The sequence below is a fragment of the Astatotilapia calliptera genome, chromosome 2 (genome assembly GCF_964374335.1).
Source record: "Astatotilapia calliptera chromosome 2, fAstCal68.1, whole genome shotgun sequence".
NCBI lineage: Eukaryota > Metazoa > Chordata > Actinopteri > Cichliformes > Cichlidae > Astatotilapia > Astatotilapia calliptera.
The window spans coordinates 16,394,845-16,413,219 of NC_137423.1; the positions used below are offsets into that span (position 1 = coordinate 16,394,845).

At 39.5% G+C, this 18,375-nt stretch overlaps 1 protein-coding gene and 1 long non-coding RNA gene across 3 annotated transcripts in view; both read right to left on the minus strand.

The window, feature by feature from the left end:
- LOC113036043 (uncharacterized) overlaps positions 1 to 18,375 on the minus strand; it is a 322,745-nt gene that overhangs the window by 271,177 nt on the left and 33,193 nt on the right. The window lies entirely within an intron of this gene.
- LOC113020947 (uncharacterized) lies at positions 804 to 5,405 on the minus strand. The gene is made up of 4 exons (XR_013911093.1): positions 5,297 to 5,405; positions 4,082 to 4,136; positions 3,730 to 3,825; positions 804 to 1,581 (listed from the first exon to the last, which is right to left on the minus strand). It is a non-coding gene; the product is annotated as an uncharacterized LOC113020947 (long non-coding RNA).

An 18,375-nucleotide genomic window follows, 5' to 3' on the forward strand; every position in this document is an offset into this window, starting at 1 on the left:
TGCAGTTTTAATCCATACTTGCATTTTATTTGCCCCAAAAACAGTTATGTACAAAATGAAGGACAACATGGCAGGTCCGTGCAAAGACAGAGCAAAAAAAAGTACGAGGAAAAAATCAAAGGAGTGAAAGGGTATACCCATACAAGCATACAGAGTGGACTGAAGACGTTAGCGTGCTGCCCAACTTGCATTACGCACATATTTATAATTATATGGTTCTAAGTGTGAATGCATACACTCACAAAATGTTTAGTAACTTCAGAGCCATGCAACAGTTTGGTGATTTGGACTATTCCATTTCACAGCTGTTGTTACATTTTTTTTCTTTATCTCCTGTACAGATCAATACAATCTACACTGTAAAACCTAATAAGTTCACAGAACTCAAAAATTGTTGTGTAACAGATTACACAACAATTTTTTAGTGATGTTTTTAAAAGTTTTAAGTTTAACTACAATAAAAATTATAGTTGCAGTTGCCTTAAATTACCTCAATGTTAACTCATAAATGTTGATATTCCTCAACTTATAATTAGGGAGTAATAAACTCAAAATGTTCAATTTTTTCAACTTAATTAAGGTGGGAAATACACTCAAAATATTTTACATATTGCAACTCATACGATGTGGGAAATAAACTCAAACTTTTTCATATTTTCTAACTTATAATATGGGAAATAACACTTAAAATCTTCAATATTTTTTAAAATACTGTGGGAAATACACTTACAAATAATTCTAAACTGTTTACCCAGTAAATTATAATCAGCTAAAAGTGTTAGAAAACATGAAAGTAACAACACTAACAATTTAACAACTTTTTATTAAACACAATGTGCTTTTAAAAAGGCACAAACAACAGAGCTCACTCATAAAAAAGTGCTTCATAAATAAAACAAGAGAAAAAGACTCCAAGGGTCTCCATCTCAATTCTAAAATTCAATAACATTTTCAGTATTAACAGCAATTGCAGCTATTAGAACATTGATGCATTTAACACTTACTGTACCTTGACAGCTGCAGCTCACTTTCTTTTTTAAAAATACATAAAAAAAAACAGTACTGGTTTCCACTGCTGTACTTATAGGGAACAAACATCAAGGCAGTGCATTTACGTATTAGGCAACAGAACATTAAACATGAATAGTGAACTGAACAGTCATTCATCTTAAATGTGAGGTAGAAGAGGCAAATGATTAGGAAAAAAACAAACAAAAAAGCTTCCTCCATACTCAGCTTAACAAGTAGTCCATTCTGAGTGATTCACTCATTGAACAAATCATTCTTCAGCATCAGTAGACGCCCTTTCAGTGGTTTGTTGTCCTCAAGGCACATCACAACCTTCTGGATAAATGTGAATGTAAGCTCAAGTTTCTTTGGGTATTGTAGGTCTAATGCATAGATGTACCCAAAGAGCAGGAGAAATGACTCAGCCAGATTTGTGGGACCATTCACAAGTATTTCATCCTCAACGACAATGCAGATGCTTTCGGGACTGAAGAGGGCCGAATCAGTAGTGTCATCCGTGACAACTGTCAGCAGAGCCACAGGAGTGTCAGTGAGGTCTGGACCATCTGCTGACTGCAAAACAAAAATAATACAAGAATGAGTTCAGCCCCACAAGGACACAAATCATGCTATTGATTAGAGGTGTGAATCTTCATAAGTCGCACGTTTCTTTTAGGATTATAATGTCAACGATTTAATTTGATATTGCGATACATCATGATGCATTACAATAATCTTAATTTGGGTTTGGTTTCAAAACATATGTGTAAATAAATGTTTTCAATAATAAATATATGCCAAGATATTTGTTTTTGTTATTTACCAAACATTTCTCTGACCACAACATGGCACCTCCAAAAAAATAGAACACTTGAATTTTAAAAAGGGAGATAGTTTTTATCTGCAGATTTTTTTTGTATAATAATCTTTCAACTATTTTCATGTTTTCTGGTTTATGCGTAACAATCTTCTTGCAATCTTATTCAACAATAGTTGATATATGGGAGAAAACAAGTCAGATGAGGACTGTGTTGAATATCCTTCCTGATATACAGTGGGGCAAAAAAGTATTTAGTCAGCCACCGATTGTGCAAGTTCCCCCACCTAAAATGATGACAGAGGTCAGTAATTTGCACCAGAGGAACACTTTAACTGTGAGAGACAGAATGTGAAAAAAAAATCCATGAATCCACATGGTAGGATTTGTAAAGAATTTATTCGTAAATCAGGGTGGAAAATAAGTATTTGGTCAATAACAAAAATACAACTCAATACTTTGTAACATAACCTTTGTTGGCAATAACAGAGGTCAAACGTTTACTATAGGTCTTTACCAGGTTTGCACACACAGTAGCTGGTATTTTGGCCCATTCCTCCATGCAGATCTTCTCGAGAGCAGTGATGTTTTGGGGCTGTCGCCGAGCAACACGGACTTTCAACTCCCGCCACAGATTTTCTATGGGGTTGAGGTCTGGAGACTGGCTAGGCCACTCCAGGACTTTCAAATGCTTCTTACGGAGCCACTCCTTTGTTGCCCGGGCGGTGTGTTTTGGATCATTGTCATGTTGGAAGACCCAGCCTCGTTTCATCTTCAAAGTTCTCACTGATGGAAGGAGGTTTTGGCTCAAAATCTCACGATACATGGCCCCATTCATTCTGTCCTTAACAAGGATCAGTCGTCCTGTCCCCTTGGCAGAAAAACAGCCCCATAACATGATGTTTCCACCCCCATGCTTCACAGTAGGTATGGTGTTCTTGGGATGCAACTCAGTATTCTTCTTCCTCCAAACACGACGAGTTGAGTTTATACCCAAAAGTTCTACTTTGGTTTCATCTGACCACATGACAGTCTCCCAATCCTCTGCTGTATCATCCATGTGCTCTCTGGCAAACTTCAGACGGGCCTGGACATGCACTGGCTTCAGCAGCGGAACACATCTGGCACTGCGGGATTTGATTCCCTGCCGTTGTAGTGTGTTACTGATGGTGACCTTTGTTACTTTGGTCCCAGCTCTCTGCAGGTCATTCACCAGGTCCCCCTGTGTGGTTCTGGGATCTTTGCTCACCGTTCTCATGATCATTTTGATCCCACGGGATGAGATCTTGCGTGGAGCCCCAGATCGAGGGAGATTATCAGTGGTCTTGTATGTCTTCCATTTTCTGATGATTGCTCCCACAGTTGATTTTTGCACACCAAGCTGCTTGCCTATTGTAGATTCACTCTTCCCAGTCTGGTGCAGGTCTACAATACTTTTCCTGGTGTCCTTCGAAAGCTCTTTGGTCTTGGCCATGGCGGAGTTTGGAGTCTGACTGTTTGAGGCTGTGGACAGGTCTCTTTTATACAGATGATGAGTTCAAACAGGTGCCATTCATAAAGTTAATGAGTGGGGGACAGAAAAGCTTCTTACAGAAGACGTTACAGGTCTGTGTGAGCCAGAGATTTTCCTTGTTTGAGGTGACCAAATACTTATTTTCCACCCTAATTTACGAATAAATTCTTTACAAATCCTACCATGTGAATTCATGGATTTTTTTTCACATTCTGTCTCTCACAGTTGAAGTGTACCTCTGGTGCAAATTACTGACCTCTGTCATTTTTTTAAGTGGGGGAACTTGCACAATCGGTGGCTGACTAAATACTTTTTTGCCCCACTGTACACCCTGGTTCTCCTTGAGTTCTGAGCGATGTCATATGGTTGATGCTGAGGCCAGTACACTTACATCACAAGTCCTGAATAACGTGGAGGCATCTTCACGCAGGTACACAGGAAGTGCACGAAGGACGAGGGCCCGTCTTGTATTTACATCATGCTGTTCCTAGATGAACACACAATATCTATTAGAATAGTATTTACACAAATGCAGAGTAAAAACAAAGTGTTGGATAGCCATGTTCTGATTGTCATTGTTATAGATCAGGGGTGTCCAAACTTTTTGTGTAACGGGCTAAACCTGTCAATCTAGAAGGGTAACCCAAAAAAAATCTAAAATTTTTGAATAATTCAAGGCAAAATTCTCTAGTTTCTTTGTATTTATTTTTTATTTAAATTGGGACACAAATTATAAAACTCACCCACTGACAACTGGTGAAATGTTGACTCTCTGTAGCGCTCTTTGCAGTCTGATATCTGTAAACAATATGTGCACAAAGACGACTTATTAATGTTCAAAAACATTTTTTGCACAGCACACACACACACAAGTAGTCAGCTGATCTCATCTGATGCAGATCTGCTCCTTGATCAAGTGACATTTGTCCGGATTTTTGGCACGAGTGACGTCGAATCAGCACCGCAGCTGGATGGCCCGATTTACATACCCAGCGCAGCTGATACTCACCACAATAATTTACTAAGATTATATGCACTCCTGTTATTAAGTCCAGTTCAGTCTGTTAATGTTAACCGTTTCAAACTAATGTTGATAAGTGTGTTGCTAAGCTTAATAACTTAAATAACAAACTTGAAATTTACCCGTCCTATTTTCCCTTTTATTGTTTTTTCTCTGTGCTGTAAATCTTCTGTCTAAGAAGAAATCTGAGGCTGCTGTTCTGAAAATAAGCTACCAAAGCTTTTTCTGAATGAATCAATAAAAATCCATTTATGGAAAGCTGTGATGAAAGCAGTTTTGTCTTTAATTATATTCAACAATATAACATATTCAACCACTTTTAAGTGATTTTGTGATCTTTAATACACTTTAATACACTAAAGTTAAGGTTATTTACCTAATTTCTAGTAAGTAGCCCTCAGTGAAAAAAGTTTGGACACCCCAGCCTTACAGGTTAGGGAGTATTTGTGATCCGCACAGTCTGCATCAATGATTCTTTCTTAGCCTGGGAGCAGAACGCGGCTCTTTATTTTCATTTCATTTCAATTTATCTAGCAAAGATCGATAGGGTCTGGCTTAAAGGTGTCAAGGAGGCGCCTCAGTCTGGCTGGTTGAGCCTTGTCGAATTAGCGCGAACAATTTAGCTGAACTTCGTTCGTAGCACCGAGTTCGACCAGTGTATAATGTTAGGCTGAATCAGGCGATGCATTTTTCCGCAAGCCTTGACTTGTAGAGCTCGCTTAGTGGAATACCCCTCTAAACTGTTAAAAGGATTTCGAGATTATCTCACAACCACACATTTGAGACTACGAAAAAATACAAACGTGTCTAATTACCATCATGATAACACACTCATGTTGTTTATTATTGTTCGCTTCATGCTAGCACACACACACAGCTCAACAGCGTAAACTACTGACTGTGTAACACGGACACTTATTGAAATAAGTATACTCACAATACGCACGTACATTACCGGCGAATACGACAACCAGTGGAAAGTTTTAGTAGAAAGTTCAAATGCATGGAGCTAGAACTGCCACCGTCAACTTCCCGGGCAAGAATACAATGCATTATGGGAAATGTTGTCCCCCACGGAAAACCGCCAAAACGTTACATCATTCTAATTTGAAATAACATTACGTATTTGTCACATTAGAAAACTTCTAAAATTACAATTACTTGGATTCGAATTCATTTATAACAAACATTCACTGTGCACAAAGTACGAATATATTTCCAGTAAAAAATAAAAAAGAATGTTTATCGAAATTAAATTTAAACAAAACAAAAACACGTTAGACTTACCAAATTTAGGGCAGTTGATGAAAAAAAATAAGGTGGTGGTCGTGGTGGGTTGAAGTTGGGGACTCTTAATCCACACGGGCTGGCCAAAACTTCCCCGTATCAAGGTAAATTCAAGATGGCTGACTAAGCTTTCCTGAGGGAGCGACAAGACTCCACCCACCAGAACGTCACTAATATATGCTTCTTAAACTTTTTGAGCGTTCCAAAAAATTTAGCTAAAAAATATTGAGCCCTATTCAATTAAAGCTGCATAAAAGCCAACAGAGCTCAATACTTTATAGTTTGCTCAACTACAAAACGACATTTGAGTGTTATGAGCTTATTAGTTATGAGCTAGAACAACTGTTAGGGATTACAGTGTATTTGTCTTTTCAGGTTGTAGTATTACACAACATTTTCAGATCCAATAGAAATAAAATGTGTTTCGTAATTCATTCAATTTATTGTCTTCATTTATAACTGGCATTACTGTTTCATTCTATTATAGAATCTTACAAGAAAGAGGCAAAATTGCATTCTATTATGCTTTATTAGCTGCTTCGGTGAAAAACAAATCAACAATGCAAAAAACCCAAAAATCATTTTCAAAACAACATACTGGGAAACAGTTATTCATCACTTGACTGCCGCAAAGCCACAGTAAACAAAGCAGCATAGCGCAACAAATTCAATTCAAATCAATATAAGACTTATTTGTAACCTACATCAACAATTATGTTATGATAAATTACGTAATAACTACAACAGAAGACTTGGAGCAGACTAACATGTGAGCTGGAGTGATCTGGAACGTTGTATTTGGTCTTTGAATGGTTGCAATCCAGGCCATCTGTCGGCTCTTTGTTACTTCGGAAACATGGCTTGAACAATTTCTCTTCCACGACGGAATCCGATTAAAACCGATCTCTTTACCCGTCGGTTTCCCATGGCTGTCATGCGACCGGCTATTGCGGTTAATAATACAACAGCTTCTTGCCATTCTTTGTGTTTCTTTTTATCGCTGTGTGACTGTTTTCTTGTGAAAGCCTGCGTGGCATAGTACCACTTGCCACTCTTACCTACAATCCTTTGTGGTTTTACCCCAGAAATGACGTCACATTTTCAATCTGTATTCTGAGTTCCCGGGGGAAGAATAAGGGGATGAGAGGTGTGATGGATGTCATTGAGTCTGGACTGGGGGGGTTAGGGGAGAGGGTGGAGGGTCAGAAGCCATCTATGTCCACTGTGAACGACCCTCAGTTGGTGTCATAGGCCACCAACTGTCTGTCATCCATTATCTAGTTCTGAGATCCATTCCCAGACGCCTTGAGAGTCTGTCCATCTCAAAGCTACAGTAGAATGTATTCAACTCGTCTGCCAGGACCAAGTGTGTTCAACAGGGGGTGGGGGGCATCTGTAGCTGGTGATGTCCTGCAGACCCTTCCAGACTGATGCAGGGTTGTTGGCTGAGAGCCGTTCTTTCACCTTCTGAGAGTAGATCCTTTTACATATTTACACTATGCCCAGCTGGCTGTGCATTGTGCTTCCGGCACGCCAGAGTGTCCCTTATTTGATAGTTTAAAAGTTGGCAACTCTACATACAAGGCATGCAGGTTTCCAAAGAAGTTCTGAAGTTTTTCAGTTTTGACTTCAGTATTATCATGTGTCACAACGTGGCGAGTTACACACAGTAGGTCGGTGTGCCCGTGTGGCGTGCTGGCTAGACCCAAACGCGGCTAGGCTAGCGGTGGGTTGGAACAGACACGCAGTTATTCTAGTAACGATCAGTGCACGAAGCGTGGCTTCGGAACTGTCGTTACAGACAGACAGCGAGCGGAGCCGGGATGAAAAAGAGGATCGAAGGGAAAAATACTCACTGTTGCTGAATCAGGCGGAGACTGACGTCGGCAGAGTTTCGGAGCTCCTGACATGAAGAGAATGATGTCTGAGCGGCGAACAGGTGGGTGGTGTCTCTCTTTTAAACCCGACTCCGTGATCAGCTGATCACCGGCTGACATCATGCACAGGATATCAGTTATGAGGTTAAACTATTAAATAGGAAGTCTGAAAGTTATAAACAGGAAAAACTTGGACTTGATGTTTGAAAGTGAAACAGCATGTTTGAGCTACGTGGAACCAGCCACAGATTAGAGTGAAAAAGAGCGCTGTTTACAGAAGAGAATGTGGCAAACAGAGGGGAAGACACACAGAGCTAATGTGAATGTCTTGTTGTGACTAGCAGCTATTTCTTTGTCTAGTTATCAGGTAGTAATTAGTGAGCAGTGTTGGGTAATTATTAGGGCCTCTGGCTGACAAATGAAGCACGGCTGTCACCTGGATGAGATTTATACTGACAACCAGAGCCCATGTGGGTGTGTGTACTTCAGTGAGGTTGTATTTAAAACCTTCTATGTGACAAGATTTTATAAAATAACAGCATTTATACACAGTCAGGACCTTTCTGCTTGGTCCCAATCTTTCAAATAAGAAAAGGAGAGAACATAACTGCAGCCATTTGTGATCATTTGAGTGAGAGCATTTTGGAAGTAAAAGGACATTTTTTGTGAAGGGAATAGAAGTTGTTATGAGGCCAATGTGTCTGTTAAAAAGTAAGAAACAAGTTCTAAACAAGCATTGAACAAGCTTTTATTGAGTGAAGAAGCAGTTGTTAAGTGAGAACACTTTCTTCATTTATCTTGTTTACTGTTTCAGTTTTTTCACAGTTACTATTTTGAGTATTATTTAAAATGTATAAAAGTAATGCTGAACACTATCTAACATTAATTAAATATTACAGATAATAGTATTTTCATATTATGCAGTGTAAAAATATCTGCTGCTCTCTTGAACTTACCATAAATACACTATATTGCCAAAACAGTACAGGTTCATCTATCTCTACACTCATAATTTTGGCCGACCCCTTGCAGCTATAACAGCTTTGACTCTGCTGGGAAAGCTTTCCACGATGTTTACAAACATGTTCATGAGAATTTTTGACTGTTCTTCCAGAAGCACACTTGTGAGGTCAGACACTGATGTTGGATGAAAAGGCTTGGCTCACAGTCTCTGCTTCAATTCATTCCAAAGGTGTTCTTTCAGGTTGAGCACAGGACTCTGTGCAGGCCAGTCAAGTTTTTCTACACCAAATTCATTCATGTCTTCATGGACCTTGGTTTGTGCACTGGTGTGCAGCCACGTTTGAACAGGAAGGCGTAATCCCCAAACTGTTCCCACAAAGTTGGGAGCTTGAAATTGTCCAAAATGTCTCGGTATGCTGAAGCAATAAGAGTTTGTTTCACTGGAACTAAAGGACTGACCCTGCTCTGTGATTCTACATGTCCTACAAGTTTGTGGCTGAGTTGCTGTTGTTCCCAATCAATCACTTCCATTTCCCGACTGGACTTGTTGCACAGGGGCCATCATATTATATGAATGTTATGTTGAGTTCTGCTGGAAAAGGCTTTGACCTGCTAAGTGCTATACTTGAATTACAAGTATATTTAGGTTTGAGTTTTATTTTAATTTTATTTTAAATAATTTAGGTAAACTTGAGTTTTTGTTTTATCTTATTTTTAATAGAGCCAGCTACACAGGCTATACTGGTCTCTGAAGTAGTCTTAGCATTAACCCTCAACAAATGTGTTTTGGAAAAAGAAAAAAAAACAAACAAGAATTGTAACAAGGATAGAAAGAGAGGCCATATTTCCTTCATATAAACTTCTCTGCATTGGGTCTCTGTTTAATTCAGAATTCAATTTAAAATGTTTGTCACATATATATTACTGAGTGATTTAAAGATCATGTTATACAAATCGAACACTTCACTCTATGCAGCCTTATTTGTAATTCCCAGAGTTTCCAAAAAAAGAATGGGATGCAGGAGCTTCCAGCTATCAAGCTCCTCTCCTGTGAAACCACCCATTTTGGATTCAGGAGAAAGATTATAAAGATTAAGCTTTGTTACAAAATCAGTTTTACCCTGGTTCTTTTATTCCTCGTGCATCCAGAGATGGCACCGGACTCAGTAGTCATTTTCACAAAATCTTTATTCATCTTTACTCATCTTTTACTCATCTTCATTTACTCATCTTCATTTATCTTTACTCTTCTTCATTTATCCTCATTTAAGCATGCACTTCTAGAAGGGAAGACGAGGCCGGTGTCCCTCTCCAAATCTTCACCCCTTTGTTAGTTACAGCCAGCTTTATAGAAGCGACCCCATCATAAAACCCCCTACGGTGTGCTGCAAACTCTGTCTGTGTCTATGAGCACGAGCACATGAATGCCTACATGTGCGCGTTCCCACGTGTCTATGTGAGTGCTCGTGTGTGACTGTGTACGCATACCTGTGTATATGTGTGAGTGCACATGAGTGAGTGTGCGTGTGTATGTGTGTGCGTGACAGTTAAAAAACTGTGGGTGTAGGTAACTCCCTAGAGGTCATAAAACCCCTCTCCCTTCCAGACCACAGTTACAAATGTTGAGACCCCCACCCATACATCCTCTGGAGAATTTCCACTCAGTGGGGGAGAGGCCTCCTACAATCTACTCCTAAGTTCACGACACAGTGAGGCCTTTATTACTTAAAGGGCAGTGTCTCTACAATAGTTCTACATTATATTTTAACATATTTCTAAACTCTAAACTGTATTCTAATTTTTGCGTCATAACTTTTGCACTGTCCACTTCCTGCTGTGACAAAACAAATTTCCCACGTGTGGGACTAATAAAGGTTATCTTATCTTATCTTATCTTAAAATCAGCTAAACATTCTACAAATCCCCCTTTTTATCTGCCCTATGGCAGATAAAACTAAACTAAATCTCTCACCAGAATGTTTTCATACTGTGACTCCCCATTTCCCAAAAGTGGCATCATGGTGTCTGCCTTTGTATCAGATTCTCCCACAGCACAATTGATGAGTCTTACAAGGAAAGCTCTGATACAAGGCACACAACAACACCCACATGTCACTAATACTGCAATAAAACAAACAAAGTAACCATAATTGACATAATGAAACCTTTCCATTGCCCAAAGACAGAGGTCATCCACGCTTCCAGCGGGTCATCTAATCCCGTATACTCATACATCTGTAGGCCTTCCAGAACTCGGGTCACAGAGCTGTCAGGAACTGTGTTATTTGGAATGAAAGTACAATAGATATCCCCAAACATCGCGCAAACATACATATCTAACGCCATCCGATTTTGTACTGCCATTAAAGACGTTGGACTGAACTGTTCAGCAAGCCCTTGCATTTAATGACAGATCAAATGTATATGAGATTGTGGACCCTTTAACGTAGTCCAACGCTATACCGCCATAATAATCAAAACACTCATCTGATTTACCTGTTTCACTACGTTTGGTTTGCTTCACCGTGGCCTGTGATGGTGGAGTCGCTGGAATGGATTCAGGTCTGTCTCTGGGCAATTCACTTATAAGAAAAAGATTTAACACTAATTCATGAGTTACAGCGTGGAGGCTCACTAGGTTTTTCCTCTGGTGGAACTCCCATCCTTCTTTCAGGCCCTCAAGCTAAAGTAACAGTAAACATGCAACATTCCCAGTGATGTGAATTTTGGCTAGCACCAGAGAATGAGCAATTCGTCCTTCAGCAGTCCAACCTATGACAGCCAAAATGCTTGAGCATGATGCCAGCCAGTAAAAGTCGCCCACACTGATATGACTGACATGAACAGAATGTTCTCCTATTATGGGCTTGTGCAGCACAGTTTCACAGTTGGAATTGGGCATCCATCAACAGCACAGACATTATTAAGAAATTCTGCAGCATGAAATCTAAACACTGAGGCATTTCAGGGCCTGCCCTGCAGACCTAAAGTGTGGGGTGATTTTTTTTTTTTTGTAGAAAAACCAGATTCATTTGTGTGCAGATTCATCTAGATAGTGTGGCAAACATATCTGCATCCTTCCTGTATCAACGGAGAATGTCTGAGAGTCTATAGCAGGGGTAGGCAACCTTTCTGATGATGAGTGCCATCTAAAATTTCCTCAGAAGTCAATGTGCCATATAATTGTGTTAGTAATAAATTTTATAACGCTCTATATTAACAATTACAAACTAAATAGAACAATTTTATAGAATTATATTTGTTCGCAGATGTTGGCAGCTATCAGCGAATAGTTATCAGCTATTTTGAAACAAAAAAGGACACTTTTTCTCCATAACAAGAACTCCATAACAGCAAATGAACTGTACAAAAGAAAATGGAAATGCTATTTAAGGTCTCCTCACAACAATGATACGAAAAATAAACTGGGCCAATATGGCATGATTGTTAATACAGGGATACACATGTTAATCTGATCTTTGGTCTCCCACTCAGAGACACAGTTCTCTGACTGTCCAGCATTCAGACGGCTACCTGAGGACACTCATGTGAGAGAAAATCTGCTCACACAGATTTGTAGAGCCAAATACTGTCAATAAGGCCACTGCAGTGTTCTGAAGACAGTTAAACTTGTCAGGTAATGATGTCCAGCAGGTAAAAATGCAAGCTCCATGAACACGCACAACTATGGATTCCAGCTGCGTTCGTAGTTCTGCAAACTTCGACCCCCACAGAGTCGAGCTTTTCAGTTCAATCAGCTGCATTTCGATGTCCTCTGTGTCCAGGCAGTTAATGCGAGACAAACCCAGGTGCTCATTAAAGCTTTCTGGTTTGATCAAAAAAGAAAACATTGGTCCATACATCTGAAAATCCCGAAAACACATTGTGAATTCTGTCTACAGATGTATCCTGTATTTCTGCGGTGCTGATGCTGCGCTGAGAGGACAGCTCCTGAAACATTTGAAGTGTTGGAATGTGGAAATTTCAACATGGCTTAAAAGAACTGCCAGCTCGCAATGTCCCTCTTACCAGAAGGCGAAGTTATTTTTAGCCAATTACAAGTTGAATCTGGTAGTTAAGATACCATGATTAATCCTTTAAGACCTACCATAGAACCAAGTCCACCAGAGCTTATATTATAATTTTACATGCTGCAGTGCAATTTTTGGGAGTATGTCAAGTTGCTATACATCAATACAACCATAATAGCCCAAATTTTAATAACATGTATGCATTAAGTGCATAGTAATTAAATACATTGCAAAAAAAGTGCAATAAACTACAAAAAAAATTGAAAATCATTTTCGTTTTAACATATATTTAACATATATTTTAACATATATTTCTAGTTAAAGAAATTTAAGAGGTTTATCCCTCAAAACTGTAAATACAAAAAAGTTGCATAAAATAGTTTACCACCACAGGAAATTTATTTTGAGTGTCTTCATAGTTTCATTTTTGAAATACACCAATTTTTATATACTGCAGGAAAAACTAAAATAAATATTATAGTGCAAATTTGCAAAAAAACAGCATATGCATCAAAATAAACTATTTCCAGCAGTGCAATTGGAGTTCTAAGCATCCCAGCAACTATTCAGAAAAGCATAAAGTCAAACATAACTTTTAAAAACACCAGTATATGCTTATAAAGCCCTGAAGGTAAAAAAAACCACATTTCTGCGGAAATGACATCACTTTCGGTTCCGGGCAGGTAATTGGGGACATTCAAGTGGTTTTTATGCAGTTTTTGCAAAGCTATATGTGGAAGGAAACCGTGACCTAGGGCAAGCTGATGGCATAAGATGTAAGTACAACTCCTCCGGTTTCATATGGAAAAAAATTTATTGCCCTAGCTTACGTGGTTCCGGTTCTACAGGGATTTTAAAATAGTTACGCAAAATGGGCCGTGCCCGCTCAGACCAGTTTTAAAGGGTTAAAAAGCGGCACAACTAATGGGTCTATGCGAACTAATTTGCAATGTGCACTGCTGGCCGGCCATTTATTTTTTAATGCATCTTCTCACATTAATTCACTGCGTGTCGTGCCCAGAGCTGGACTGTGAAAAAAAATCAACCGGGGCATTTTGACTACAGACCGGCTCACCAGGTATTGGATATATAGGTATAGGAAAAGCCATAAAGCCTTTGAATGAAAACAGACGCTGTTGTGACAGTGATGTACACTGTCTTGTTGGTATATGTATGATTTCTATACATTTTACATCAGATAAAAATTTTGGTTGTAAGATTCAGATAATTATTTATTAAAAGCTAGACATTTTAAATGAGAATAAGAAAGAAAAGTATTTCTTTGTACCCCCCTTTCCCTGTTAATGCCCTACCTGGCCCCCTGGCAAAACTTTGCTAGACCCGCCCCTGCACAGTTACCAGCTGTCAGCTACTTAGAAAAGGATCTTGGTGTTATTTGCCTCTCAGAAACAGTTCATAACTTCCCTTCAACTCATTCATGTCACCTAAAAGGTAAACCTGTTTCTCAATCACCTGATTAGCCCTGATGATTCAGTAAGGACATCTCCTGGTTTCATCTTCCCCTCTCACCACATATCCTATCATATCTCACCCACTTATCCACATATCACATATCATGACCAGCAGCGTTTACTGTGGTTCCAGCAAACATCAGCTGATACTAGATATTATTAAATGGTAAATGGACTAATTCTTATATAGCGCTTTTCTACTCTCCCGGAGTACTCAAAGCACTTTATACAACATGCCTCATTCAACCATTCACACAAGCACTTCTAAACATTCATAAACATTCACACTCCAATGAACGCATCGGAGAGCAATTTGGGGTTAATATTTGGCATGCAGACTGGGGAAGCCAGGAATCAAAACACCAACCTTCCAATCAGTAGCTGACCTGCTCTACTGCCTGAGCCATAGCCACCCCCATAAATTCTAACAACAGCTGATCAATCTTAAACATGCTGCTGTTGTTTAGCGCGACATCCGCTGATTTCCTCTTTCTGCCGCAAAGTGGGAGATAAACAAACAAGAGAGATGGGACTTGCGACAGAAAAGCTGATCAGCTGATCATTGATCAGTTTCATGATTGAAGTTGCAACAGAAGAGGGAGGGGGAGGGAATGAGAAAAAAGAGGCAGCTGACAGCGTAAAGACGCTGAATAACTCCAGCTTTGTGTCTTTTTCCATTGTAGCTGAAGTACGGAATAAACTGTGTTCCTTTTCACCTCAATACAAAACGCGTAATATTTTCTCTTAATACGGGACGATTCCGTTTTTAATAGGATGGTTATTTTCCACCCTAATTTACGAATAAATTCTTTACAAATCCTACCATGTGAATTCATGGATTTTTCTTTCACATTCTGTCTCTCACAGTTGAAGTGTACCTCTGGTGCAAATTACTGACCTCTGTCATCATCTTAGGTGGGGGAACTTGCACAATCGGTGGCTGACTAAATACTTTTTTGCCCCACTGTAGCTGCTCCTTGCATCACATGCTGTCCAGATGTTTATTCCACATTTCCCTGGTTTGCTTGGAATGTACACCTTGAAGGAACAGCGACCTCTGAAAGGAACCAGGCACTTATCAACTGTCACCTCAGGGCCTGGATTGTACATATGTGGTAGGCGCTCCAGCCACCTGTCCCAGATGTTCCTCATGGCAGCCAGTTTGTCATTTCTCCAGCGAACAGGTCTTGTATCTCTGTTATCAAATTGAATAATTCTTGAAAGGACATGAAACTGTTGTAAGGACATAGTTACCCGGAATATAGGTCGGCCAGACTCTGCATCCCACAGACTTTTTGTAGCCTCAATGTTTGAGCAATATACTCCTGCTAAAATCAACAGGCCTATGTAGGCTTGGAGGTCTAGCAGGTCGATTTCTCTCCAGGTGTCCCCAAACACACTTTTTCCTTCTAGGTTTGTCATTTCCAGTATAATTCCCTCAATTGACTCTGGTAAAACGAACTTGAAGCTGGACTTGATGTCATCCACATAAGTTATTGGATACCGTGTTGGCCCTGGCGTCATATTTATGACTTCCACTCTCGCTCTACTTCCTCTGACCTGGGGGGATAAAGACCAGAGCAAGTGTCCACTCTTGGACTGGAATGTCTCCTCAGGTGCCTGTTCTTCAGGTGCCGCTCCCTCTCCATCTGTACACTGGTCAGTCTCCTCAAAGTCTGCATCAAAATCTGTGTTGTCCTCCACTTCTGACACATCCTCCTTTATCTCTGGTTCAATTTCAGTGCCCTCTTCATCATGTCCAAAAACCTGGACCAGAACCTCTTTGACAGATAACCGCTTGGTCAGTTGCCTGCTCATTGTGCTCAGAGAAAATGGAGTGCAAGGCAAACATCAAGCTATATATATATATATATATATGGGGTCTGTGTGAAGATGATACATTAGTCTGGAAGGTGTGGTTCAGGTAGGGGATAGGCACATTCAGTGCCTTTCAGTGGGTCATTAAGAGGGAGTAGTCAGTGGGTCGTTCAGTGGGTCGTTCATTGGGTCATTCAGTCAGTGAGTGAGTGGATACCCATTCATTTCCTATGGTGGTCACCTTTGACCAGGAACACCATTGATTAAAACACTGGCAATCAGATGTAAAACACAATATTTATGTGTTTTAAGTTCTAAATCAGTCACATTTGACCTGAACACGACAGGAAGGCTAGAGGAGACCTGCATGGAGGAATGGGCCAAAATACCAGCAACAGTATGTGAAAACCTTGTGAAGACTTACAGAACTTACAGACTTACAGAACAGACCCCTGTCATTGCCAACAAAGTATATACCCTTTGTATTAAGATGAAAATACTTATTTTCCAACATAATTTGCAAATAAATTCTTCTAAATAAAAATCAGTCAATGTGATTTTCTGGATTTTTTTTCTTCCTTTTGTCTCTCATAACTGAGGTATACCTATGATGAAAATTACAGGTGTGAGAACCTGCACAATTGGTGGATGACTAAATACTTTTTTGCTCCACTGTGCTCCACTGTATCTTGAGATTTTGTGAAAAGGCAAAAGAAAGGATTTATTTTCTATCTGCATCATATAAATACAAGACAGGCTTCTTCTGGGTGCACCAGATTCTCCAGCCCCAAAATACAACATGGTGATGTTTTAGAAGAGGAAAATGCATGCCTTGGCACATGGACCTCAAAGATGGAATGGCTGTTGAATTTCTGTGGGTTAAAGTAAGAACACGTGATAGTTTCAAACCCTGGCTCCCTGGCTCCAATACTGTGAAACGGTTTACCCTCCTCGCTACGCACCATGGTGGCCTCTTTTAAAAAACACCTTAAAACTCATCTGTTTAGACAGGCATTTGGGTAATGTTAATGCGTAATATGTTGTTTTATCTCATATTTATATTGTACTATTGCTTGTTTGATATGCTTTTATATTTCCTCTATGTTGCTATATTGTTTGTTTGACATGTCTTCATGTGAAGCACTTTGTAACAGCGTTTTTGTCTTAAAAAGTGCTATATAAATAAATTTTACTTACTTACTTACTAGTTTTTCTACACAGGATCAGTCTCTTCCTGCTGTTCAGCAATATTCTGTAATTTTTGCTCAAACTGTGTCAGTTTTTTAGCTTCTCCTGCACAGTCCCCCACCCAGTGTGGAACACATTGCTTTTCTTGCAGCGAAAGGGAAAACGAGCCAGCAAAGGGGTTAAAGCGATAATCCCACCCCCACAAAGCGCCTGAATAACGTCATATTTTACTACATAAGCCAGCAAATCCAAACCCGACTCTACACAATTAACATCAGCTACCAAAGCCGGCAAATAGAAGTGACACAAAAAAGGAGCTTTACACCATAAAGTACTACAGAGATAGATTTGTGGCTTGAACTGAGCTCAATACTAATTAATCATCCTGCAGACTCTAAGACTAATCTAAATACAATGGCTACGCTAGTTCTAATTCCAGTGTTGCTAGAATACAGTAAGTGACAGCACAAGTATAGTTGCTGATGTCTTGTTCATGAAGGCTGAAGCAGAGTATGTTGAGAGGGTAGCAGCACTTATTGGCTTCATATCCACATCGCAGGTGACCCTGTGCTCTTTGTTGAGCAACGAATCAGAGACCAGCATGGTAGTGATAAATAACTGTTAAAAAACTGTGTCTATATTTGATTGTTTGTAGTTGTATTTGATTATCAAGAACAAATACAAGTAAAAATAATCCACATACATTTGGAAATACACACTCACACACACAAATAAAAAACAACTATGTCAAATTATGTTGACTTGACAGGGCGTGAGACGTTTTCTATGCTATACTGTAAGTGTGTCTATTAGCAAAGACGTGTATAAAGTGCTTTTGCATCTCTTGATGTCAGATGATTGATTGACTGAGCAATAAGTGGAGAGTGAAGAAAGAGGTGAATCACTGGAGAAGTGTGTCTAAGGAGGAAAAAAGAAGTGATTGATAATAAGCCAGATAAAGGGAGAGTAGACAGGGAGAATGAGAAAGTAAGAGAGTGAGCAAGAGAATGGCGGTAGTGATTGATTGACAAGCTAAAAGTCAGGAGACGGCATGGCATGAGAAAAAAAATGATTGGAAAGACAGAGAGGAGAGTGATTGAGTGGAAGGATGGTACATTAAAAGGATGAAAGACAGTGAGATGGGGGTACTGGAGATGGGATGGCTCTGAGGGAATGTAAAAGGTGTGTGTGTCATAGGACAGTAGAAAGGTATGGTTTTATTAAGCTGTGATTGATTGCACTTGAGGTTTACCAAACATTCCAAATGTCATCAAACATCCAAACTTTATTCAATATCTCCGCTGCGTAGAGAAGCCTTTATTTTTAAATTCTAATTCTGCATGTTTGATCATATTTTTAATAAGATATCTGGATTTTATT